Below are 25,612 nucleotides of genomic sequence, written 5' to 3' on the forward strand. Positions count from 1 at the left end.
TGTATAGAGAAAATCCCAAATAATCAATAAGAAAGCTACTAGAAATAAACAAATTTAGCCAAGTTGCAGGATCAACATACAAAAATCAGTTGTTTCTATATACCAGTAGTGAACATATGAAAAGGAAATTAACAAAACAATTCCATTCGTAATAGTATCTAAAAGAATAAAATATCTAGAAATAAATTTAACCAAGGTGGGGAAAGACTTGTACCCTGAAAACTACAAAACTTTGCTTAAGGAAATTAAAGAAGACCTAAATAAAGGGAAAGACACCCCATGTTCATGGACTGGAAGACTTAATATTCTTAGGATGTCAATACTACCTAAAGTGATCTGTAGAAACAACACAATCACTATCAAAATTACAGCAGCCTTTTTGTAAAAATGAAAGCTGATTCTCAAATTCAAATGGAACTGTAGGGAACCCTGTACAGCCAAAACAATCTCAAAAAGGAACAAACTTGGAAGACTCATTTCCTGATTTCAAAACTTATTACAAAGCTACATTAAGCAAGACTGTGCATACTGGCATAAGGATGGACATAGAGACCAATGGAATAGAAATTGAGAGAATAGACATAAACCCACACATCTATGGCCAGTTGATTCTCAATAAGGGCACCAAGTCCCTTTAGTGGGTTAAGAATAGTCTTTTCAACAAATGGTGCTGAAACAACTGAAATCCACATGCAAAGAATGAATTTGGTCTCAGCAGGACCTCACTGATTGCCAAAGTAAATACTACCCCAAATAGGGTTCCCGAGGGCTCTGGAGACATCCAGACACTATAGTCAGTGCAGATAGCACAGGAATTTGGTCCCTTGCCGGTGGGCCCTACTTTTGAATTTATGCTCTTCAATGTGATGGAGTTGGACTCAGTTGTGGTTTCCCTACATGTAGCTCTTCTGTCCTTCTATTTGAACCTATAATTAGTACTAGAGTTGGTAGGTGTATAGTCCAAGAAACTTACATCTTTGGGCTGTCCGTGTGCTAGCTGGGCCCTGACTCTCAATAGAGTTGCAACACCTACTCTCCAGTTCATTGGTCTCATCCAGGACAATTAACAAGGAGGTGATGATGGACAACCACCATACAAAGGAACCAAGAGAATCTACAACTGTAAACAAGAGAGTCCCATCCATTGGCCCTATGGACTCGAAGCCTCTTCTCAATTAGAGGTGGAGTGAACATCACCATCCCAGAATCCTCAGGAGTGGGGCATGAACTATGGACTAAAATAGACTTACTTGTATTTTACTGTAGACTTATTGTGATTCTAGCAATGGAAGAAATTATATCATTGATTTGGAGGCAGTAGCCATTGGAGGTTCTGAGGGCAGGGAGAGGGAAAAAGAGGTGTAATATGGGGGCATTTTCAGGACTTGGGAATTGTCCTGAATGACACTGCAATATCAGATACAGGTTATTATATATCTTGCCATAACCTATAAAATTGGGTGGGAGAGAATGTAAACTACAATATAAACTGTAATCTGTGCTTAGTGGCAATGCTCCAAAATGTGTTCATCAATTGCAGTGAATGTACTACACTAATGAAGGATGTTGTCAATGTGGGAAAGTGTGGGAGATGTGGGGAGGAGGACATGTGGGAATCCCCTATATTTTTTATGTAACATCTATGTAATCTAATTATCTTTTTTTAAAAAATTAAAGAGAAAAAATATACATAGATTAAAACTTGAGGGTAAGCATTTTATGTCTGTATCAAATACAGTCTTAACATATGTATGAAAATCTATGCTGCCAATTGATTGAAAAAAGGAAAAAGAATAATTTTGTATCCATACCTCTCACCATATAAAAAAATTAACTCAAAATGGATCAACAACTAAATATAAGAGCTAAAACTATAGAACTCTTAGAATTAAACATAGGGGAATATCTTCCAAGATCTTGTAGTAGACAGTGGATTCTTAGATTTTATACCAGCAACACAAGCAACAAAAGAAATAATAGATAAATTAGACTTAATCAAAATTTAAAACTTTTGCTCACCAAAGGATATTACCAAGAAAGTGAAAAGACAACCTACAGAATGGGAGAAAATATTTACAAATCATATGATAAGGTTTTAATATCCAGAATATATATAGAAATCCTACAATTCAACAGCAAAAAGACAACGTAATTTTTAAAAATGGACAAAAGACTTGAATAGACGTTTCTCCAAAGAAAATAGTCAAATGGTTAATAAGCACTTGAAAAGAAGCGCAACATCACTAATCATTAGAGAAATGAAAATCAAAACCATAATAAGGTACGCCTCCACACCCACTGGGATAGCTATTATTTAAAAAAAAAAGAAAAAAAGAAAAGTGTTGGTAAGGATGGAGAGAAATAGAAACCCTAATACACTGTTAGTAGGAATATAAAATGGTACAGCCACTGTGGAAAACAGTTTGGCTGTTCCTCAAAAGTTAAATGTAATGGACAACGCCCATTCCGAGGAACAGAGAGTGTCTGCAATTTCAAGCAAGATAGTTCCATCCATCTGCCCCATGGGATTTAAGCCTCCTCTCAATTAGAGGTAGAGTGGGCATCACCATCCCTAAATTCTCAGGACTGGGGAAGGAACAATGAGCTAAAGTAGACTTATTATTATTCTACTATAGACTTATTGTTATTCTACTAATGGAAGAACGTGTATTTTCCAGGAAGTGGCCACCAGTGGCTCTGAGGGGAGGGAAAGCAAAAAATAGGTGTTACACAGGGATATTTCTGGGACATTGGAATTGTCCTGCATGATGTTGCAATGACAGATACTGGCCTTTATATATTTTATCATAACTTACAAAACTGCATGGGACAGAGTGTAAAATGAAGTTTGGATTACAATATGAATGAATCTTGAAGACATTATATTGAGTGAAATAAGCCAGAGACAAAAGTACTAATATTATATGATTTCTCTTATATGAACTTCTTAGAATAAGCAAATTCATAGAGACAGCAAACAGAATGGTGGCTAGGGGCTGAGGGGAGGGAGTGATGGGGAGTTATTGTGGATGGGTATGAGTTTCTCTTTGGGATGATGGAAATATTCTTGAAATAGTGGTGAAAGTTACACAACGATGCCTATGTACTTAATGTCACCAAATTATACACTCAGATATGGTTAAAATTATTTTTACATTATGTATATTTTACCATGATAAAAAAGTTTTTAAAAATTAATGCCATAAAGAATTTGGTATTTGTCTCAACTGCTAGACTACTTTCCATATGGGAAGGGCAATGCTTGTTTTGTTCATTGCTTTATCCCCAGGCTTAACACAGTGCTTGGCAATTGTAGGAACTCAATAGCATAAATGAATGAATGGATAGATGGTAACTTTTCCCCTGTTATATGCAGAAGATATACAGAATGCCTATTGCCAAGAAACCGGTCTGTAGGTAAGCTCCAGAAGCTTACAGCCTCAGATTTGAGTGGGCTGATAATGGAAGTGTAGATATAAACTCTGAGCAAACAGTTTGAGGACAAGAAGAAATCTTTCATTTAGAAAGCAAGGACCTGAGATATTTCACTTATGTACAGCTGTAGAAAGAATTTTGCTTGATTCAAACAAAACAGAATTCCATGTGTTATCCTTTAAGGAAAAAAAATACAGATAGTGCTTTATTTTAAATTCAGTCTCACATCTATTTTCAAATTTTACTCTTATTATTAAAAGATTCTTTGTAGATTTCTACATTAAGCTTTCTAAATCTTCAATTCTTCTTTAATTCTCACAAAGCATTAAAAAATTAAGGTTTTCTGTAATATACAGAACTTTTAAAAGTTAGGAAGGAAAAAAGCCACTTTTCTATTCTTAAGTTTTCCACTAATTCTTGTTTCTGCTAGAAGTATTACATTCACCTGAATCGGACAGCTATTTGAGGACTTTTGCAGTTATTGATTATGAGGTCATAATATGATAGCAATATATATTTCTAACTATAAATCTAGAAAGATAAATCCTGTGCTTTCCCTGTTCAGGATTTGGATAGAATTACATGTTTAGCAAGTAAATAAAAGGACATTTTATATCATGAAAGTTGTTAAGTCTAATTTTGAATCCGAGAACTCTGTTTTTGGGTCTGCTCTCTTCCTTTGTTCCAACCTCTCACTGCAAAGATATTTGTTGTCATATGGTTCTGATCCTGCACATTACAGTAGTTTCCCAATTCTCACTACTGCATCTTTTCCCTTTATAAGTGTCTCTCTGCTTGTGAAATAGCATCATTAGGAAATCCTAGATACAGCAGAGGCCGGGGGGAAGAAAGTTTTCAAAAGCAAGCCTGTAGAGATATGGATCGGAGAATCAAAACTGTCTGCCCATTTGATATATTTGATTCGCCAACCACACGAATGAAGAAATCAAATATGATTTGGTAATATTTTTATGAACTCAGTCTGTGATCATTGATTTCACAGCTAAGATAAATTTTCATGAAAGGCAACATAATTGCTTGAATATGAAATATCTGTGGCTTGAAGCAATCAATTTAAATTCTTTTCATAGGTTTTCAAATTAAACTCTGAAATGAAATAAGAGTGCGATGTCCTACTTGGATGATTGTTTCTGTGGTAGAAAAATAGCAAGTTGGTGCTTTTCAGCTTTTTCAACCTCCATTAAAAGTCTTTGGAAGAATCTTCTTGCTTAGAACACTGGTGTGTAGTCCTATCCATTTTTTAGGGGAATTGAGCATTGTTTTACTCAGAAGACTTTGGGGATTTCAAGCAAAGAGTTTGAGAGGATAGAATCAGCAACTTAGTTTTAGTTCCTTTCTTCCCAAGGATTTAAACTGGAGATGTATCTTAAGCCATTAAAAGCACCAGCGGTGATTTTTGGTCAAAGTGTTTGAGGTATTCATGTTCAGGAGGTTCCTGTCCAAGGTCTGTCTTGATGAATGAGACGAACAGGGCTATGTAAAGTTCAAGAACAAAAAGAAATTATGTCCCTCACAGCAAGTTTACTTTTCTTCTAAGATTTCAGAACAAACATTTTGCCCGCTCCCCACCTACTTCCCAGAACAACTATTTGCTGATGGGCAATTCCCTACTCCCCCACCCCCCACCCCCTTCAGGCAAACACTGCGGCTTGGGACAGAAGTGTGCCTTCTTTTGGGAACCATAAAATAGCCCCAGCTGCTGCTCATTAATGATAGGGGAACAATCGCTAGTTGCAAACGTACTACAGAACAAGATAGGATCGGTTCTAACACACAGTTTTTAAATTAGACATTGCAGTGGTTAAGTGCAAAGAGAAAGTCTGATAGATTAGCATTTCATTTTAAAAAGAGACTGGTACAAATAATCCATATCTTTAAACATGTGCTTGTTTATAAGTAAGATTATATTGCTAGTTTTATTAAAATTTTAGCTCTTCTTTTTGAATACAAGTTAGTCATTCTGAACTAAAGAACGGGATCCAATGTGTTAAATGGCTTGCTTCAGACTTGTTTTAAGTAATGCATTTACATTTTGGTTATTTATGATAAGGGTACAGTCAGGTGAGTTGTGTGCTACAGCTTCCTTTCAGCCTGTGTGGTGGTGATTTTGTGATACCATGGCACCCTCAAGCTGAAATAATCAGGTTTTTAGAGATGGCCTGTAGAATACTGTAAAACAACCTACTATGTTGAAGGGAAAACTTAACATCAGGTAATAGAATAAATAGAAAAAGTTCCAAGAAGGTTATTATTCAAATCTGTTGCTATTTAAATCCATTTACAATTGAACAATGTATTCATGGCATTCTTTGGCAGTGTTTCCCATTATTACTGCTGTTGTCATATACGGTTCTGACATATTACTAAAAATCAGTAGTCCCTTGCTAAGAGTCCTTGTATTTGCAAAAAGCCTTTAAACCAAAGAAACATTGTGGACATATAAAGCTATGTGAAGATCATTGAACTATATCCAATTATACATTCAAGAATATTAATTAAAAGCTTGGCATTTTACACTGTCAAATTACTTAGAAATCAGGAATTTGGGGAACTTAAAAGTTGCATGCATAATATATTTTTATTTTTCTTCAGTTGATTTGGTATGGACCCAACGTACCCATAAAGAATATCTTTAGTGAGTATACCTGCTGAGAGGAAATATTGTGAAGATTTGAATTATATACCTTGAATATAAATTTTTATTATTCTGCTTTCATTTGCTACATTCAGAGGGAAACTATTTACTGGCATGTGTAATTAATTTTAATTAACAAACACAGCCACAGCAGAGAGAACTGACATGGCACATGCTTTGGTAGAAGACGTTAGTCACACTCTGCAGCTAACTCCAAGCAGATGCATGGTTTCATAAAGAAAATATTTGCAGAGCCTAACTGTTGCAAGTCTTTTTCTTTTCTTTTTTTTTAATTTTGAAACTGCCTGTTCATTTCTTAAAATGTCAGGAAAATACTGTGCACATAAAGAAACAGTTTCAAAAAATACAATTGCCGAGAGGCGTTTTGAATATTCAAACACAGTGTCTGGTTTGCTCTCAGCGTGTTGCAATCCACACATATCACTGAAATATTGTATAGGCAAAAGTAAGAGTGATATGTATTAGACTACTAAATATTAGCCTGTATTCTTTTTACTATTATAGAATGCTTTTGCTTTAGAAAATAGATAAATGTTTGCAACTTGGTTGTTCTATCAGTGTGCTAAAATAGTTAAAAATTTTCTGCATTTTGATTATTACACTGTAATTTAAAAATAAACTTGTTTTATATAAACTCCATACCAGTGGTTCTCAAACTTTTTGGTCTCAGGAACACTTTCCACTCTTAAAAATTGTTGAGGACCCCAAAGAGCTTTATTTAATGTGTATTATATGGACTATATCAGGAATTTGTGAGCCTGTTGACATCCTGTTATTGCTTGAAATAGACTATAATGGGAATATTTATACCACAGAAATTGGCAAATGCTACAAATCATGACTTTTTTCCCTTAGCAAATCAGTTGTTAAACATTTATCAGCACATCAGTGATTATACTGTTAGAAATTTAAAATGAGAAAAACTTTTAATATTCATTTATAAATTCATTTTAAAATAGTATAATAAATCCTTTTCATGTAAATATTAAAAACTATAGTTTGGAAATTAGTGAGGAGAGGTATTATTTTTACAATTTTGCAACTCTCTTTAATGTCTGAGTCAACAGAAGACAACTGGATTCTCATACCTGCTTCTGCTTCCAACTTATTGCAATATGTTGTTTTGGTTGAAGTATATGAAGAAAATCTAGCCTCACACAGATATGTAGATGGAAAAGAGAAGAGTGTTTTATAGAGCTTTCAAATAATTGTATATATTCTTTTTTTTTTAAGATTTATTTTATTTATTTCCCTCCCCTTCCGCCCTTGCCCCACTTGTCTGTTCTCTGTGTCCATCTGCCATGCACTCTTCTTTGTCTGCGCCTGTTGTTGTTAGCGGAACTAGGAATCTGTGTCTCTTTTTGTTGCGTCATTTTGCCGCGTCAGCTCTCCGTGTGTGCAGCACCATTGCTGGGCAGGCTGAACTTTCTTACACGCTGGGCGGCTCTCCTTACGGGGCGCACTCCTTGCAGGTGAGGCTCCCTTACGCGGGGGACACCCCTGCGTGGCACAGCACTCCCTGCGCGCATTAGCGCTGCTCATGGGCCAGCTCCACACGGGTCAAGGAGGTCCGGGGTTTGAACCACGGACCTCCCATGTGGCAGGCAGATGCCCCATCCACTGGGCCAAGTCTGCTTCCCTGTGTTTATTCTTTGACACCTCACCAAAACTCACTAGTAATGGTTTCTTAAAGTTTATTATAATGTGGAATCTGAAATCATGTCAATGAACTTTTCAAACTTTGCCACTTTAAAATCTATTGGTCTGTCTTGCACTTTGAATGAAATTTTTACTTAGAAGTGATTTTTTAATATCATACATTTTTCATTTGGAAAATACTGACTTATTTATATAGGTCTTCCAAATGTTTACACCTTTCAATATACATACATGTGTGTGAGTATGTGGGTTTGTGTAGACAGATAGATAGATAGATAGATAGATAGATAGATAGATAGATAGATAGATAGATAGATAGATAGATCATGTTCATTATGTCACCACCAGTCTCATTAGAAAAGAGGGAGCTGTCAAATCCATTATGAGATACAAGTTTTCCAAAATTTGGAAGCCAAATTTCGTTATTGTCCACAAATACTCATTTGTTTTCCTTGAAGTGATAGGCTCTCATTCATTTTGAGAATATGTCTGCCTAAAGTTCAATGTTTAGTAACTATAGATTGTCTAATAATCAGTCTTCCAAGTAAAAATGTATCTCATGAAGGAAAGCAGCTAGTTTCAGTTTACAATTTAATTTCATTACTGCCTTTTCTCAAGACAACCAGTTTAGTATGCAGCAAAAGTGCTTATGTATACTTATCGTTTTGTGACATAGAATATTAAAAGGCATGTACACAAGGATCTATATTTAATAAAATAAATATTTTTACTGCTTCATCCAGCATTTCTTAAGGGAAACTGGCTTTTTCTTTTAACTCTGAGCACATAGCAGTGAAGAATACAGAATTATTGTTATAGCTTTGTGACAGTCTTTTTTTTTTTTACATTTTTTTAAATTGATTTTGTAATAATATTACATTAAAAATATATATGTGAGGTCCCATTCAACCCCACCCCCCCCACCCCACCTCTCCCCCCCCCCCAGCAACACTCGTCCCCATCATCATGACACATCCATTGGATTTGGTAAGTACATCTTTGGTCACCTCTGCACCTCACAGTCAATGGTCCACATCATGGCCCATACTCTCCTCCATTCCATCCAGTGGGCCCTGTGAGGACTCACAATGTCCGGTGATCGCCTCTGAAGCACCATCCAGGGCAGCTCCATGTCCCAAAGACGCCTCCACCTCTCATCTCTTCCCGCCTTTCCCCATACCCATCAGCCACCATGTCCACTTTTCCCAATCCAATGCCACCTCTTCTATGTGGACATTGGATTGGTTGTGTCCATTGCACCTCTATGTCAAGAGGAGGCTCAGATTCCACATGGATGTTGGATGCAATCCTCCCACTTTCAGTTGTAATCACTCTAGGCTCCATGGTGTGGTGGTTGTCCTTCTTCAACTCCATCTTAGCTGAGTGTGATAAGTCCAATAAATCATATTGTAGGTGCTGGAGTCTGTTGAGGCTCAGGACCTGGCTATCACATTGTCAGTCCAGAGATTCAAATCCGCTAAATATATCTTAAACCCCAACATTAACTGCACCTCCATCACCCTAGCATGAAAGTCTTATGAAGGAAGATCCCATCTGAGTCCAGATTCATCACACATAAACACCAGTTCCAAAAAGGGGCCATCTGACCTGGTATTCAACCCCATCGGCCATGACCATAACTCCCATGGGTCTCTTTAGCCCTCGAAGGAACCGATATCTGGGGGTTGTATCTGCTTTATCTGTCTCTCTGACTCTGCTCAGTTGTGCATGAGGGCAATCCTTCTGCCAGCCTCCAGACTCTTTTTTAGAAACTCGTAGCCATATAAACTCATTTCTCTTTTCCATTTCCCCCTTACTTTAGGTCAAACAGCATTTTAAAGTCATGTTATTTTATGTAGACAGGGATATTCTGCTGATCCACATTGAACCTTCCGTATAAGGTCATTTTCCAGTTGCATCATCAGTTGGTAGTTGATAGTGGTCCCTCGGTGCCAGGGAGGCTCATCCCCGGGTGTCATGTCCCACGCTGGGGGGAAGGCATTGCATTTACATGCTGAGTTTGGCTTCGAGACTGGCCACATTTGAGTAACATGAAGGCTGACAGGAGGAAATTCCCAGGCACAATGTTGCTCTAGGCCTTGTTCTTATTTTAGGCTTATCGGCTCACAAGCATAGTCATTAGCATCAGGGGCTCACTGTTGAACCCTCACTCCCTCCCGGTCCCCGCCGCTGTACCTGGGAGACTATCGCTGCTCCCCTAGGGACCATGACAGAACACCATTGGCCAGGAATCCAGTACCCCCCCTGCTGTGGTTTTTAATTGTTGCCACTATGAGTATATCCAAACATTACCATGCACCCTGGACACATGTTCTGTACAGCTCCCTGTCAGCCATATATTACCAGTGACAGTCTTGATTTGTACAAAGATGCCAAAAGTTTACCCACCATTTCTTTTGCACTATCAGTGCAAATTGCTAACACAGTTGTTGCAAGATAAGCCATAAAAAATCATTCTACATTTGGCTCTTTCAGCAATGCTTATATGTTGATAAGCATTCACATAAAAGAAGATCTTTTGGAATTAGTTGGTGCTATACTGGACACATATGATCAAAACAGCAAGTGTGTTCATGTCCTTAGATTTGTCCATTCTAAGGTAAAGTTACAATTCAGGAGATGAGATTTTTAACTCGGGGTTCATGTCAGCAACTCAATCTTTAATTAGACAAGTTATTCTGTCATTAGAAAGTGACAGTGATTTCTTTTAGTTTTTTATCCAGAAGGCATTCAGCAGTGTCCACTTAAATAAAGCTTTCTTCATAAGCATTTTAGCTGAAGTGTGTGCTTTTACAGTCAATGCAATACAAATCTCCCCAAGCTATGCTACAGTGGCCTTTTAATTTCTAGTTTGAAAACTCTAACAAAATTTAACTTTCAAAGAACTCACCATGTATATATTTAAAATATTTGATCTCTCTCTTTTTTTGACATTCAATATTTGGTCTCAAAATAATACCATAACTTAACTGGCATTACAATACTATTCAAAAAATGTTCAGTGGCATAAGACAATAAAGTAAATTGTAAACATCTATTAAGGCAAGGGAAAGATAGCTTTCATCATGGTATTGTTTCTTATTTATAGTTTTGTCCTATTTCTTTGGAAATTACTCCCTTCCATGAGTCAGAGAATTCTCTATGTCTGTCATTTTTTCAGCATCTTTAGATGTAGATGTTGCAGCTAAGGGCTGAGAAAGTAAATTTTTAAATCCCAGTTTTTAAAGCAATGATCCATCCTTAAATATAAGAAAAGTATATTACAAACATTTTTATTCTATAATAAAGTATTACATTTTAATATATATGTTTTATATAAAACTTTTAACTTAGGAAACTTTAAAGTATTGCAAGGCAAGACAACAAATTGTATTTGCTTCTTGGATTCTTACATAGGTACAAGAAAATCTTTACGCTATCAAAATAACAATTTATTAGGTGATTATGAGGTTTCATAGATTATAACATATATAGCCCAAAATAGCTAGTAGGTACATGGTAGAAGTATTGAGTTGATCTCTGAAAATGCAAATACTTTTTTTTTAAACACCCTCCCCCCTTGTTTGCACTTGCTGTCTGCACTCTGTCCATTCGCTGTGTATTCTTCTGAATATGCTTGTCTTCTCTTTAGGTGGTACCAGGAACTGATCCTGGGACCTCATGGAGTGGGAGAGAGGCACTCAATTGCTTGTGTCACCTCAGCTCCCTGGACCGTTGCATCTCTTATTGTCTCTCCTTTGTGTCTCTTTTGGTTGCATCATCTTGCTGCGCCAGCTCTCTGCTTGGGCCAGCTTGCCATGTAGGTCAGCCCTCCTTTGCGGGCCAGCACTCTTGCACTGGCCAACACTCCACATGGGCCAACTTGCCACTCAGACCAGCTCACTGCTCAGGCCTGCTCCCTGCACAGGCCAGCTTGCCTTTACCAGGAGGTCCCAGGAATCCAATCGATGGTAGATGGGAGCCCAGTCACTTTAGTCACATCCACTTCCCACAAATACTACTTTTGAAAATTCTAGAAAACACAAGACTACGCAAGTTCACCTTCCATTAGCCCCCTGAGTGATGACATCATCACATGTCACGAAGCTTCTGAAAAACTCCTCTGTAAACTTGTAAGAGAATAAAGTGAAAAAAGACAAATTAGCATTATTATGGAAATAGCTTTGATCTTGAGACCCCCCTGAAAGGGTCTTGGGGACCCCTGGAAGGGTCTTGGGGAATCCAGAAAATACTTTGAGAACTGTTAATCTAGATTATTACTGAAGTGGCAGTTAAGCAATACATGATATAATGATTTAATGGTGTGGTATCAATTCAAGGCTTATTTGCTTGCCATAATGCCACTTATTGTGTAAGTAATTCTGTTGGCTGCTTCTCTTAGTTTTTTTTAGTTTTAGTTTAGTTTTGTTTTCTCCCATAGAGTAGTCTTTTATTGGTCACCAACATGCCAGGCATAAGAGGTATAAGCACTAAGCAAAAAAGCAAAAGACTGTGCTTGCCATGTTCACAATTTCCATCTTATAATCAGACAGGTGTCTTTTAGCCTGCCTCTTTCCACAGTGCTTCTCCCAACCATAGGTCCATAATTACAGGTGAAGATAGCTTTCTAGGTATCACAGATCTGCTCCAGCAGCAAGCTGGTATCTTCAGGCTTGTTAACACTGTGTGGAAACTCAGGGGTCGCCAGGTCCTGAGGATCCCTCCTTTCAAAACCTAGTCATGATCCCTGAGAGTCTTCACTCCCCTGAAAGACCACAGTCATCCTGGAATCTTCCATCAGCACAACTGAGAAACAGCAGATAAAAAGAAAACTGTCTTTTCCCAAAATGTTGCAGATCAGTTAGAGCGAACGGGTTGGCGACGGTCAAGGAAAACTGTCACTTTGGGCTCCTTTTTGACTACAGTAGCTATGTGGAAGCAGCTGCAGCTTTGATGAGAGCAACTTCTCTTAGTTTTTAAGAACCAAGAGTCTACTGACTACCAAATTAGATTTTCACATGTTCATTTCTTAAAGCAGAAGGTGAGGACAATGCACATCTGGAAAGTCAGACTCATTTCAGGCTAAGTTGATGGAGAGGTTTATTTTAGCAGTCAAACTCATATCATTCAGGCCCATTCTGCTCACCCTCCACAAAACCCAAAGCAGTTGTGGAATTTCCAGCGAATTTATTTACTCCCATTATCTACTATTATCCTTTTATCTGTGATGATTCTGATGAAGATGGGTGCCAGCGACACAAAACATCAAAAAGGTTAGGACTGATAAGGAGATGAAAACTTTGGAAATGGGCTGATTTCTGAGAAGGATATGTGGAGATACAGATGTGGCTAGAAAGGGTAGACCTCTCATCAAGGCACATAAACATTTCCTCTGCTTTCTAATTCGGTTCAGAAGGGAAAGGACCCAGAGCTGCAGGCAGAAGGAGAGGGACCCTCTTTGGTAGTCTAGAGAAAAGATGTCATCTTCCTCTACTCCCCTACACTATGATAGGTCTGAGAAGTGATGAAAGATAAGAAACATTTAGCCACCTATTAGATGGGTTTTCACTAAGTGCAAAGGGTTTTTGATAAATATCCTTCATCTTAAATACAGAAATTTAAAATTAGAGAATTTTCTCCTAAAGCACTGCTTTTCAAACTTTCTGTGGTGAAGTACCTTTTTCTGTTTTGGAATCTAATACATGGCCCCACAGCATGACTGAGTATGTAGCTCACAGCACATGCAACTTGCCTCATGAATTCATCACCCAAACTGGTCTAAACCCTATTCAGCGAGAATGATGTTATTCTTAAATTATTCTAATTTAATCAAAATGCTTAATATAATGCCCCGTTTCCTTGATGAGCAAGAGTTCATGTTAAATATAATTTTCCAGTCATGAATGTGATTCATAATAAGAATCAGAGGTTCAGAGTATTTCCAGAAGTGATTTTGGGAATCAGAAATCAGGAATTTTGCTTTCATATTAGTTAAACTGATAAAAATTATAATCAAGGTGTTAGAACTAAAAGAGAAAAGGCAAGATAATTGCTTTAAGAAGGAACACACCTTACTATCTGTAAGTTTTCTGAGGTTAAATATGTAAAGCAATGGAGAATCAACAATCATTAAGTATATATACAAGCTTTCAAATAGCTATGAGCAAGTTTGCCATAAAGTTTATTAACAAATCTGAATCATTATGGAATTGTGAAAGAATGATTTTCTAAAAAAATATGTATCCAAGAAACTGTCTTAGAGAATGCAGGTTGAGGGTAGAAATTATCTAGCTTACAAGCATTTTATCAAGCATGTATTATATGCTAGGCTATCTGGTAAGTTCTAATAGATGCAAAAATGGTCCCTGTAATCTGCATTCAGGTCTCTCAGTTTGTATTGGGAGGAATTGGATATTTCTGTCAATGACATGGTATATAACAAATGTGATTTCGTAGGCTCCCAGTTTCCCAGATTCCAGACACTCAAACACACCTTAATGTGTATATAAATAAGCAGAAATACATTGTAAAAATTCAAAATTTCATATCAAATTCTCTTGGGTAGGGAAAAAATAGTCTTCAGAAAATTTTATAGGACTTTAGTTTTGAGCAAGAAAATGGCAGAGTAATTGCAATGTGGAAAAAAATGAGTTGTCATGTATTTAGAGGAAAATAGCTCAAACTCTCCTTTTAGAATCTTGTACTCTGGTTGAGGGCAATGAGTGAAAGGACCTAGGAGTTCCTGTAAACTTGTCTTCGCAAATGTCTATGGAATACATTGATGTGGTTAGGAATTCCACAAACAATTGGAGATCATCAAGAATAGAAAATGTACTGTCTTTGTACAAAATCAGTTTCTTATACTTAGAACATTATAAACAAAAACTTCTCAGTAAATTGCAAGAAATGTTTACTGTAACTGGAGATGACCCTGTAAATGATAATTAAAATATTGACGAGGTAAGAAAGCTACCTGGGGTATTCATACCAAAAGGACTAGGTTGCTTCATTCTGAAAAAAAGGAGAGGAGATTTTTCAAAGTGTTAATGTCATCAGATTATGTAACTATGGTTTACCCCCATGAAATTGTAAATTACGAGGATGAGGAATGACCCTTTGGGGAAAAAATGTAGGCTGCACTGCTTTACTGTAAATGACAGTCTTAATAAATTTCATTAACCCTGAAAAATGATAGAGATACTTCCTAAGGAATTATACAAAAATTTGGTTGCATCAAAAATAGCATGTTCCAGAAGGAAAGCATCTCTGAGCTTGGAGGCTGATTCCAAGGAAATCTTCTTTGCCTTTTCTAATATGTTTTCTGAGCTCTCATTTTTACATGGAATACTCTTGAGGTGGAACCTAGATTTGACCCAGAATTTTAATTTTTTTAACTCTAAGGTACCACAGAACCCAAAAATGCAAAGTGCTGTACAATCTATTTTCCTTAGATGCATAAATAGCTCTTTTCATTGCCCAAGGTCAGTATTCCCAGTATTTTTTAAATGTTTATTAATGCCAAGTTTTTATCACAACTCATAATTTATAGCCCTTTTGCAGAAGCATGTGTTGCCATTAGTGTTTCACAATAGGTAACAAATAAGTTGTCATCAGGGAAACATTCACTATTTACTCTTTGCTATGCCATGGGGGAGAAGACAATTGTGATTGACTAGCCCTTTTCCTCAAAAACATCCCCTGCCTCATCCTGTCTTCACTTAAAAATTGGGTGCATCAGCATGTTACTTGTTATATAAGTATACAAACTCAGCTTGTGTCACATCGTAGAATTAGCTTTACTGCTTTTAGTTCGGCTGCATTTCCGTATAAACCCTCAACACGTGCTGATGAGAGAAGAACCCCAGCAGGCCTTAGTGATTGATTTAATTTGGTTTGGAGGTTAAAATGCTCTTTCTCTGGTAGTTTCTATTATCACTGTGACTTTTCCTGGGATATGAGATCAGACTCCCCATGCTTAACCCAGGGAGTTAGGCCAGTTTTCTGTTGCTGAAATTTGCTTTGCTTATTTTCACTAGCAATCTGGTTTTATAAACATAACCATGCCAGACTGCAAGTCATTTTTCTCCTTTCAATGTAGGAAGTGCATGAGTGTGCATGTTGAAAAAAGGATTGATGCTTCATCACCTTTGGAAGGAACAATTCATTTATGAGAAAGCATGAGAATAAAAATTTTACATTGAAGTGAACAATAGGGCTATTTTAAATTTCTTTTAATATCCAGATGTTTATATTAGAAGCTTATTCATTTCAAATGCACAAGCTTAAAAATATTTCATTGAGTAGATTTGGATTGTAGACCAGTGTATTTGATGCAGGGTCTTTTAAGTACATTTATGTCTTTTATGTACTATATACTAGTATATAAGAACTTGCACCTAAGTAATTTCCCAAATTAAGATGAAACAATTAGCAAACTCATGACTTTGGTCTGCTTAAATGCTGTCTATCAGGTGTCATCAGTCTTAACCTTAGTGAGATACTGAATGCTTCAGTTACCAGTGTCCTCATATGAAAATATTGAGAATGCCCTTGTTCTATTGGGCATATCCAACTTGAATCCTTTTTCCTGGGCTTCAAATCTATATCCATTCTCTTTCTTACCAACTCCAGTTTAAACCAAACTCTTGATTTCCCCACCTAGACTTGGTCCTTCTCCAATCTCCCAGTTGCTCATGCTAGAAACTTAGGAGTCATCCTTAATTCCTCTCTTACCCTTACTTTCCACAACCTCACTTCCTCAGGAAAATATCATGGGTCTTCCTTGGATGCATGTTAAGAATTCAAACTCTTCTTACAACCTCCACCTTCCTAATCTAGTCATCTCTTATTTGGATAACTGCCGTAGACTCCTTATTGGTCTCCCTATTTCTAGTCTTACCACCCTATGGTTAACATGTTTTTGACACGGCAACCAGAGAAATCTTTCAAAAGAAATAAATTATATCCTATACACCTCTGCTTAAATTCTCTCATTCTCTTTCCATCACTCTCAGAAAAAATCCAAACTTATTATGGCCTCTGAGTCCCTGACTTCTGGCTATTTTTCTCGACTTATTTCCCACTACTCTCCATTGTTCATTCTACTCCAGCGAAGCTGGCATCTTTACTCTTCCTTAAATATGTTCCTGTCTCTAGGCCTTTGAATTGGCTCTTCCCTTTGACAGGAATGCTTTTCCCCAGAAATTCTCACAAACCATTCACATTCTTCAGTCACTCCCCTGGCATGTCACCACCTCATTTTCTGATCACATTCTCTAAAGAGACACTTTCATCCTTCTGTTCCCTTCTCTTGCTATATTTTATTCATGACACTTTACTATTTGGTATTTTATTCATTTCTTATTTATTTTCTGTCTTTCCCATTAGAGAATCAGTTCTGCAAAGAAGAATTTAATCTCATTTGTTCACTGCTATATCATCAGTACTTAGAACACTGGTTGGCATATAGTGGTTATTCAGGAATGAGAGAGTGAGTGAGTAAATTTTGGTATTGCTTCTTAATCAAATCTATGGGCTTGCTGCATTTTTCTTTCAGTCTTAAACATCAGTCAACATTTATGTAATGGTAACTGCATGTTCTGTGAGGATTTTAAAAAAACAATACTTAATATTTATATGGCACTTTACAATCTACTTTTTACATGTATAATTTTATTTTATTGAACATTAAAAAGCCATTCATAAGGGATTCCAAGCTAATATTAGGAAAGAACAGAAAAACATTCATGAAAAATTTATAAGGAGTGTCACTAGAACTCAAAGTTATGAAAATTAATAGTATACAAGTTTTACACATACATACATACGTTCAGTACAAGATGAGAGGAGTAGCTGAAGCCAAACATTATGAAGATATTCTGAAATATTGTTATGAATGAGGTAAAAAGAATGGATTGAAGTGTCATCCCACATATGAAGACTGGAATACAGGAAATTGTAGCCAAACTGAAAAGTGTGTTCAGGGAACAGAAAGCTTTGCTTCGATGGAAAGAGAAGATTTATAACTCAAGATTATGAAATCTGAATGTAATAAGATTTTCTGAATACATGCTGATGGGGAGAGAGAAAGAGATAGCAGAACTAAATAGTGGGAAATTTTGAAGCAGGTCTGAAGTTTTGAAACTATATAGTAAAGAACTCATCCAGATTTTTAGAAGGGAACTGACAATAGCATGGAATAGAATGTATTTCCTGTGAAATGCAGAGTAGATTGAAAGGAGGCAAAGCAAAATACAGGGAAAGAAGCCTGAAGATTGTTACAATGGTGCAAGAGATGGTCCAGATGAACCATTTTCTTGAAATTTATTCCTTTTATCCATGATCTACAAATTCTAGTGAATGAGTAAATTTTGCGGCCAAGAGATCTCATTTTCCTCAATGTTAGCAAGCTTGAAGCAAGCTGACATAGAAAGTGACACATTCCCTGGGCCAGTTCTTTGCACCCAAGCATTGATGTATATTTTTTAGCACTGTTAAATCGCTTTATAAACATCAATTATACATAAGAAATTATTATTAGTCTTAAAAAATATAATAACCAGGGAACTTACAGGAAGATGGAGAATTAGAAAGAGAGAGGGATCACTTCTTTCCCAGAAAAAGTGGCTAGAGGACAGGAGGAGACTGTCTGGAGAGGTGCTCTGGGGCTGAGGGCATCAGGGGAAGGTGAGACACCAACCAGAAGAGAGAGGGGCAAAGGAAATATGTCTCAGCTGTCTCAAAAATCCTGTGAGTAGAGCTGTAAAAGCGGGCACCCTTCCCCCCACCTACAAAGCACATAGCAGTTGGCAGACTGCAGCAGCAGTAGACTGCAGTGACTGCAGAGTGAAGGGGTTATAAGGTTCCTCTTCCCCAAGGAAAGGGGAGAAGGAGGGACTCAGTCTACAGCAAATTCAGATTTTGGCCAGTGAACTTGGTCTGCTGCATTGGAGAGATCACACTGTTCCAGGCCATGTGGGGTGGCAACATTGTTTGCCCTGGTTGCTGGCAGGGGACTAAAGATAATTTCCTTCTCAGACACTCTCCCTACTGCTACAGGCTGGTTATGGAGGAGGCAGAGGGACAGAGGGTGTGGCCGACCAAGGGTAGAGAACACCTCTGAGAGTTTGTTTGTGAAGCTTGCCCAACCCTGAACACATTGCTTCTTACATGGCCCACCCACCTAAGGACTTAACTCTAAAGGCATTCCCCCCAGCACCTGAGATCTGAGCTGAGATGTCTGCTAAAGGGCACCATCTGCTGGCCAGACCGGAAAAGTATAAATAAATAAATAAATAAATAAATAAAAGTATAAATAAATATTGGGCAAAGCCACCTGCTTCCCTATTTATTTATTTATTTATTTATTAAGTCCCTTGAAAACTGGTCTGCACTCCTTTACTGGGTCCTTAGCCCTGGTTTGAGCAGTTAAACAGGGGCAATCCTAAATACCTAGAATAATGTGACCCAAGAGTAAAAGAACAGAGGTAGCATATAGCTACTGAACAGTGACTATCTAGGCAAGAGAAACAGTGCATCAGAGTAAAAATAAACTCAGCATCAGAATCAGATACCTAGACATCAGCAAAAAATAAAAATTACAAGCCATATAAAGAAAAAGGAAGTATGACTTAGACAAAGGAACAAATCATAGCTCCAGATAAGACACAGGACTTGAAACAGCTAATCAATGAAGTTCATGCAAATCTCCTAAATCATTGAAGGACAACATGGCTAAAGAAATAAAAGACATTATGAAGACACCAAGTGAGCACAAAGAAAAATGTGTGATCTTCGATAGAAAAATATCAGCTTATGGGAATGAAAGCTACAATGAGATTAAAAATACAATACAGGGGGAAGCAGATGTGGCTCAACAGATAGAGCGTCTAACTACCATATAGGAGGTCCAAGGGTTCGGTACACAGGGCCTCCTGGCTTGTGTGTTTAGCTGGCCTATGCACAGTGCTGCTGCATGCAAGGAGTGCCAGCCCACACAGGGATGCCCCCATGTAAGGGTGCCCCCCGTGTGCAAGGAACAGCCCCTACACAAGGAGAGCCACCCCGCATGAAACCACAGCCCACCCAGGAGTGGTGCCACATACACAGAGAGCTGACACAGCAAGACAGTACACACACAAAAAAGACACATTTCCAGTGCCTCCTGATGAGAATACAAGCAGACACAGAAGAACACACAGCGAATGGACACAGAGAGCAGACAATGGGGGGGAAGGGAGAGAAATATTTTTTTAAAAATACAATAGAGGCACGTAACAACAGATTTGAAGTCATGGAAGAAAGAATCAGCAACTTAGAGGAAAGAACATCAGAAGTTGAAGAGAAAGAGCAGAGAGAGAAAAGAATGGAAAAACTTGAGCAGGGGCTCAGGGAGTTGAATGATAACACTAATTGCACCAACATTCATGTTATGGGAGTATGAGAAGGCAAAGGGAGCAGAAAGAGTATTTGAGGAAATAATGGCTGAAAATTGCCCAACGCTCATGAAAGAATATACATGTCCAGGAAATACAGTGTACCCCAATTAGAATAAATCCATTTAGACTCAGCATAAGACACATAATATGCTGAATGTCAAATGCCAAAGATAAAGAGAAAATTCTGAAAGCAGCAAGGGAAAAGAGAAACAGCCCATACAAGCAATGACCTATAAGAACTTAGTGCAGATTTCTCATCAGAAATGATGGAGGCAAGAAGGCAGTGGTATGATATAATTATGGTACAGAAAGGAAAAAACTGCCAGCCACAAATTCTTTATCTGGCAAAACTGTCCTTCAGATATTATGGTGAGCTTAAAATATTCACAGATAAACTGAAACCAAGAGAGTTCATAAACAAGATCCAGCTCTGCAATTAAACACTACAGGGAGTTCTGCAGCCAGGAAAGAAAAGACAAGAGTGAGAGGCTTGGAGGAGATTGTAGAACTGAAGAATACCAGAAAGGGTAACCGAAAAGGGAAAAATATGGACAAATTAAGATATGACATATGAAAGTCAAAGGATAAAATGGCTGAAGTAAGTAATGTCTTTATAGTAATAATACAGAATGTTAATGGATTAAACTCCCCAATCCAAAGACACAGACCAACAGAATGGATAAGAAAATATAAGCCATCCATATGCTGTCTGCAGGAGACTCACCTTAGAACCAAGGAAGCAAATAGACTGAAAGTGTAAGGTTGGAAAAAGATATTTCACGCAAATAGTAACCATAAGGGAGCAGGAGTAGCTTTACTGGTGTCACACAAAACAGACTTTAAATGTAAAAAAGTGATGAGATCTGGAAGGCCACTGAATATTAATAAAAAGGACAAATAAAATAATCAAACATGATCTTACAAATTCTTTATGACATGAGCCACTCTGGTTTGCAGAATTTCCTCCATTATTTATAATTCTACTTTTAAATGTTAACATCCTTGTATAGCAGTTTTGTTCTTGTTTCTTTCTCAACCAATACTTTGAAAACTCTAATGCGTATTTTTTTTATTCTTTAGTAAAATAATTTCTTTGCTCTGAAATTTTAGAATCATAGAATGCTGGAATTGAAAGGGACCAAGAGTTGTCCTATTCCACCTGTAAGACCATATCTAACATATATTAAAAGGTGAAAATGTATATTTGTTTCTGTGACTGTTGATTCCAGTGTTTTAACTTAGCCCAGGGCAGAACTGTGGAGGAGTTTGAAATTTGTACATGGTCTTGCCCCTTGCTTATGCTAACTGCTTATTCTTTTACCTCCTTCAAGTAGGTGGTTCATTTGGAACTGTGACAGTTATATCATCTGAGAATCAGGCCTTGTGAACTAATAACGTAATCCAGGAACATTTGCATTTTAATAATAATAGATACCAGGCATTGTGCTAAATGCATTGCATACATTATTTCAAATACTTAAAACAGCTTTCTTTGACAGTATTATCCCCATTTACCAAAGAGGAAATTGAGGCTCTAAGAACTTGAGTAACTTGGACAAAATCACATAACTGACAAGTACCATGGTTTGAATTTCTCTGTCTGATTCCAAATTCTGTGTTCTTTCCATCACATAGTACTGATTCTTGTGGAAACAAAAAGCTCTCAAGACTCAAAATAATGAAATTGCCAGAAACATAGGTTGGTAAGAGTTTTGACAGGGGATAATATTCCATGTAGGAGATAGCTGCTTGCCTACTCCAAATATTTAAAAGTCATGCTGACTTTATGAGGAAGCATTTTTTATTAGATCACTGAAATGATGGGCTTAACTCTGCTTGGAGATTCTCAGATTTCTTCTCTACAGATACAGTTCATCATTCTTATCTGGTAACTGTACCTCCAATGGAAACTCACATCTCTCCCTTATACAGAGGGAGAAAAAAAGTACGGTCCTCCAGCTCAGGCACCTGGACAGCTTATGGTACATCTTGGGCTTCAGACTTCATCTTTGGGTCAGAAATATTGTCATGCCCTCCAGCTGTATGGCATCATCCTGCTCCTGTTTTAATCCAGAGCTTTTACCTTCTGAAGTTCGAGCACATTATAGCCTCACTAACCCACTGAAAAGACCTACCTGATTAGCTAAGTAAGGCTCATTTGAATTATCAGAAAATTCTTCCTTATATCTCTTTGTGCTACGCTCTCATTTTTCTTCTTCTCCTCTTCCCTCAATGACAATGTCTAAAATCTAAGGGGCTTCATATTGTTGCTTATAGTGCTTTGCCTGCAGGTTTCATCTCGAAGATATCTCCTCGTGGCCCTTTAATCTCACCTGTCCCCTCTTTAGTCACCCTGTAGCTACATTCATTGCCCTCTTGGATATTCCCCATCTCTTTAGTGGATCCCAGAACTGGGCACAGTGGGCTGGAAGGACTTGACCAATAAAGAGCACCAGGCAGAAGTTACTCTACTGTTCATTCCTATAGAAAACCAAATCAACCTTGATTTTATTGTGATTTTCAAAGTTTAGCAAGGGAAAAAGTCAATTTCAGTAGGAAAGTGCTGTGTTATCACCTTCCTCAGCTAAGTTTTTAAAAGATATTTGGGGATGCCTTTGTATTTTCTTTATGGTTAAAAATTTGTGGTTGCTTGTTTTGCAATAGGTTTTGTTCCGTGTTGTATGCAAGTTTCTCTTTTATATCTTTTTTCCCCCTTAAAATTAAATCCAGTGAAATGTGAAAGAAAAAGAAGTGAAATAATCTCCACAGCTGCTAAATTTTCCTGGAAGGCAAAGACATCTCAGTTTTAAAGTTAGTCTTAAAACATGAAATCATTGTTCTTTAAACAGCTCTCTGGTCAAAAACTCCTTTGTAGTGTACATTCTTAAACAGCAATTTTTAAAAAACACTGGTGGCTTTGTAAAGATTCCTTTATCTGGATTATGAATCATTTTTAGTCTTTTAAGTAAGTGTTAAAATAATGAAACTTACTGAAATAAAACAGATGTTTTGTTTTGTTTGGGGGGAGGGGAAATGTCTTTGGGATATTGGATTATTGCTCAGTACCTCAAGAGTAAAATCTAAATTAATGATTGTTAGTGTCTTGCCATTATGTCCACCTTCATTTTTTTTTTTTACATAACATAATACCAGAATAAAAGCTTCATGAGAGTAGGGACATTTTCTCTCTCTCTCTTTTCAGTTCTTAGTTCACAAGTTTATTATGAAAATCACTGCAGTGCTCTTGTGCAGTAACACATCTTACAGGAGGGGAGGAGAAAGAGGCTTTGGTATTTATTTTTAAAAATCTTCATTAAACTCCAGTGATTGTTTGCTGCTATCCTTATCTGCAGTCATGCTGAATAAAGCTAGAGCTAAATGGAAGTTAAACCACGTCACAATGTGTTAATGTTTACATCTTTAGTCTCTCAGAGGAAGCAAAAGTAAATACAAATAGTGCTATGCCAGAAACTGTTTTCCTGACCTACAATTCTGCTTCAGCATACAGTGACCTGATTCATTCTAAAAGTGGTCACTGCTGTTAATGGCAAGAGGCTTTGAATTTTTATATGGCACATCTTTTGGTCCGTGTGAAAAGTTTTTTGAATATTAACTATTCTCTGATACTTTGGAGTTATTGTTGCTCTTCCCATTTCCATTAGGTCAATATATGTGGCAATACTGTAAAATGACACTGCAGGAAGTAGTCTGGGGTATGACAAGAAAGGCGTGGCTTGCCTCTGTGAGGTGCTGGGTCAAACTGCCAGAAAGAGTATTTTAGAACATCAAGTTCCATGATTGCAGCTTGGTTACCACAATGATAATAATCATTTGGAGCACTGAAAATTGTTGTTACATTCCCGTCATGGCACCAGTTATCCCTCCTTCACCAGGTGATGAGCTCTAGACACCAACATGAGGCCATTAGCATGAATAAATGTCTCAGAAATATCTTGCCCAAAAGTATAGCCAGCTCCTTGAGGAGATATATTCCAACCACCACAGTCATCTGGATCTGACCATGGCAGGTCACACATTGGACCTCATGGGGAATTTCTTGTAGGCAATCAAGTGCCTGATGGGATCCTGTGTTTATCATTGGATGGTGAGAGTCCACCAAGTAGACAGATTTGCCCATCCACCAAGACAGTAAGAAGATAGTAAAAAAGATCTGTAAAATGTTTCCAAACATTTGCATTTCCATATTTCCTTAAACACTCATTATAGAACCTCTATACTTGTGTGACCTGTCTGTTCTCATGATTCCCTTGAAGAATGGTGATGCATTCCAAGTAACAAACCTTTAGAGCTACAAGCAGTACAACTGTTTCAGCTGAATAATAGCCTCTGTCAATATAATCTCCCATAAATAAATAGTTCATGTCTGGTTATTTGCAACCAATTCTAAACAGTTCTATGAGATCATGAAATTGCCCATGAACATTTCCACAGATGGTGACTGGACCTCAAACCTCTTCCATGTTGCATTCTTTTGTCAGAATTTCTTTAACCAAATTCTTCATTTCTTCCATCTATAAAGAAGTACACTGCATAATCCTCCCCATAACTACTACCATGACCTTTATAGAAACTAAATTACAGATTTATTTAAGTTTTCTTAATAATTCACTTTAAATTGGTGTCTGTAGAAGATTGCTTGATGAGTTTAATACAGATCAACCAGGATAGTACTAAAACATTGATTTCAATAAAATGCTAGGAGCTAATCTCTGTTGTGATGACCATGGACCTACTCCTGGATCTGGCCTACGCATCCTCATCCCAGTCCCTGGCTCTAAGAATTCTCATCTCTTTCTAGGTGCTTGGGGGCTAACAGGTATCTGTAACTGTCCATATTATCTCACAATTACTGCTGTTTAGTTTTGTGATCAACACTATGCCTTCTGGGATTATGCTTGTGTTGTTAGTTCCTCATAAATCTTGTTTTTAGGACTTTTTAAAAGAGTTATCTTCTCAAATGAAAGTTATCCCACATACACTGATTCTCAAATGTAGTAAATGTTGAAGGTAAGAGGCCAAACTAGTGCTGACTGGGTTGCATTTTTTTCCCCTAACACATAAGGCATGGCACAAATGGGCCAATGGCCAATTTATATTTATTCCTTAGATTTTAGAAATGCTGAGCTTGGGCAGGTCATTATCACAGCCTCTTCTCACTAAAGGAGACAGACTGAGAATACTTGTGGTTCTCTCTCTGCTTTCTTCACCAGTTGCCTTTTATTCACTTCTAAAATTTTTCATTGCTTTGGGCTAAGTGAAGTTTGGATTGCAACAACAACTTTTTAAAATAATACTGTAATATTGGCTAATATGTCTGATATTTGTTATGCCCAAGTAGACACATGACCTGTGGCTGTTTGGCTTGTCCTCCTATGGGAAAATA

The 25,612-nt window shown here is 37.4% G+C and overlaps 1 protein-coding gene, 1 non-coding gene and 1 pseudogene across 9 annotated transcripts in view; 1 reads left to right on the forward strand and 2 right to left on the reverse strand.

The window, feature by feature from the left end:
- The window catches only part of DNM3 (dynamin 3), a 693,285-nt gene that overhangs the window by 505,459 nt on the left and 162,214 nt on the right, over positions 1 to 25,612 (forward strand). The gene's annotated exons all lie outside the window — the stretch shown is intronic.
- Positions 12,602 to 12,736, reverse strand: LOC111766161 (small nucleolar RNA SNORA16B/SNORA16A family). Its single transcript, XR_002798276.1, has one exon. It is a non-coding gene; the product is annotated as a small nucleolar RNA SNORA16B/SNORA16A family (small nucleolar RNA).
- Positions 23,867 to 24,740, reverse strand: LOC139436342 (serine/threonine-protein phosphatase 2A catalytic subunit beta isoform pseudogene; annotated as a pseudogene).

Source organism: Dasypus novemcinctus, chromosome 13, assembly GCF_030445035.2.
Source record: "Dasypus novemcinctus isolate mDasNov1 chromosome 13, mDasNov1.1.hap2, whole genome shotgun sequence".
Classification (NCBI taxonomy): Eukaryota; Metazoa; Chordata; class Mammalia; order Cingulata; family Dasypodidae; genus Dasypus; species Dasypus novemcinctus.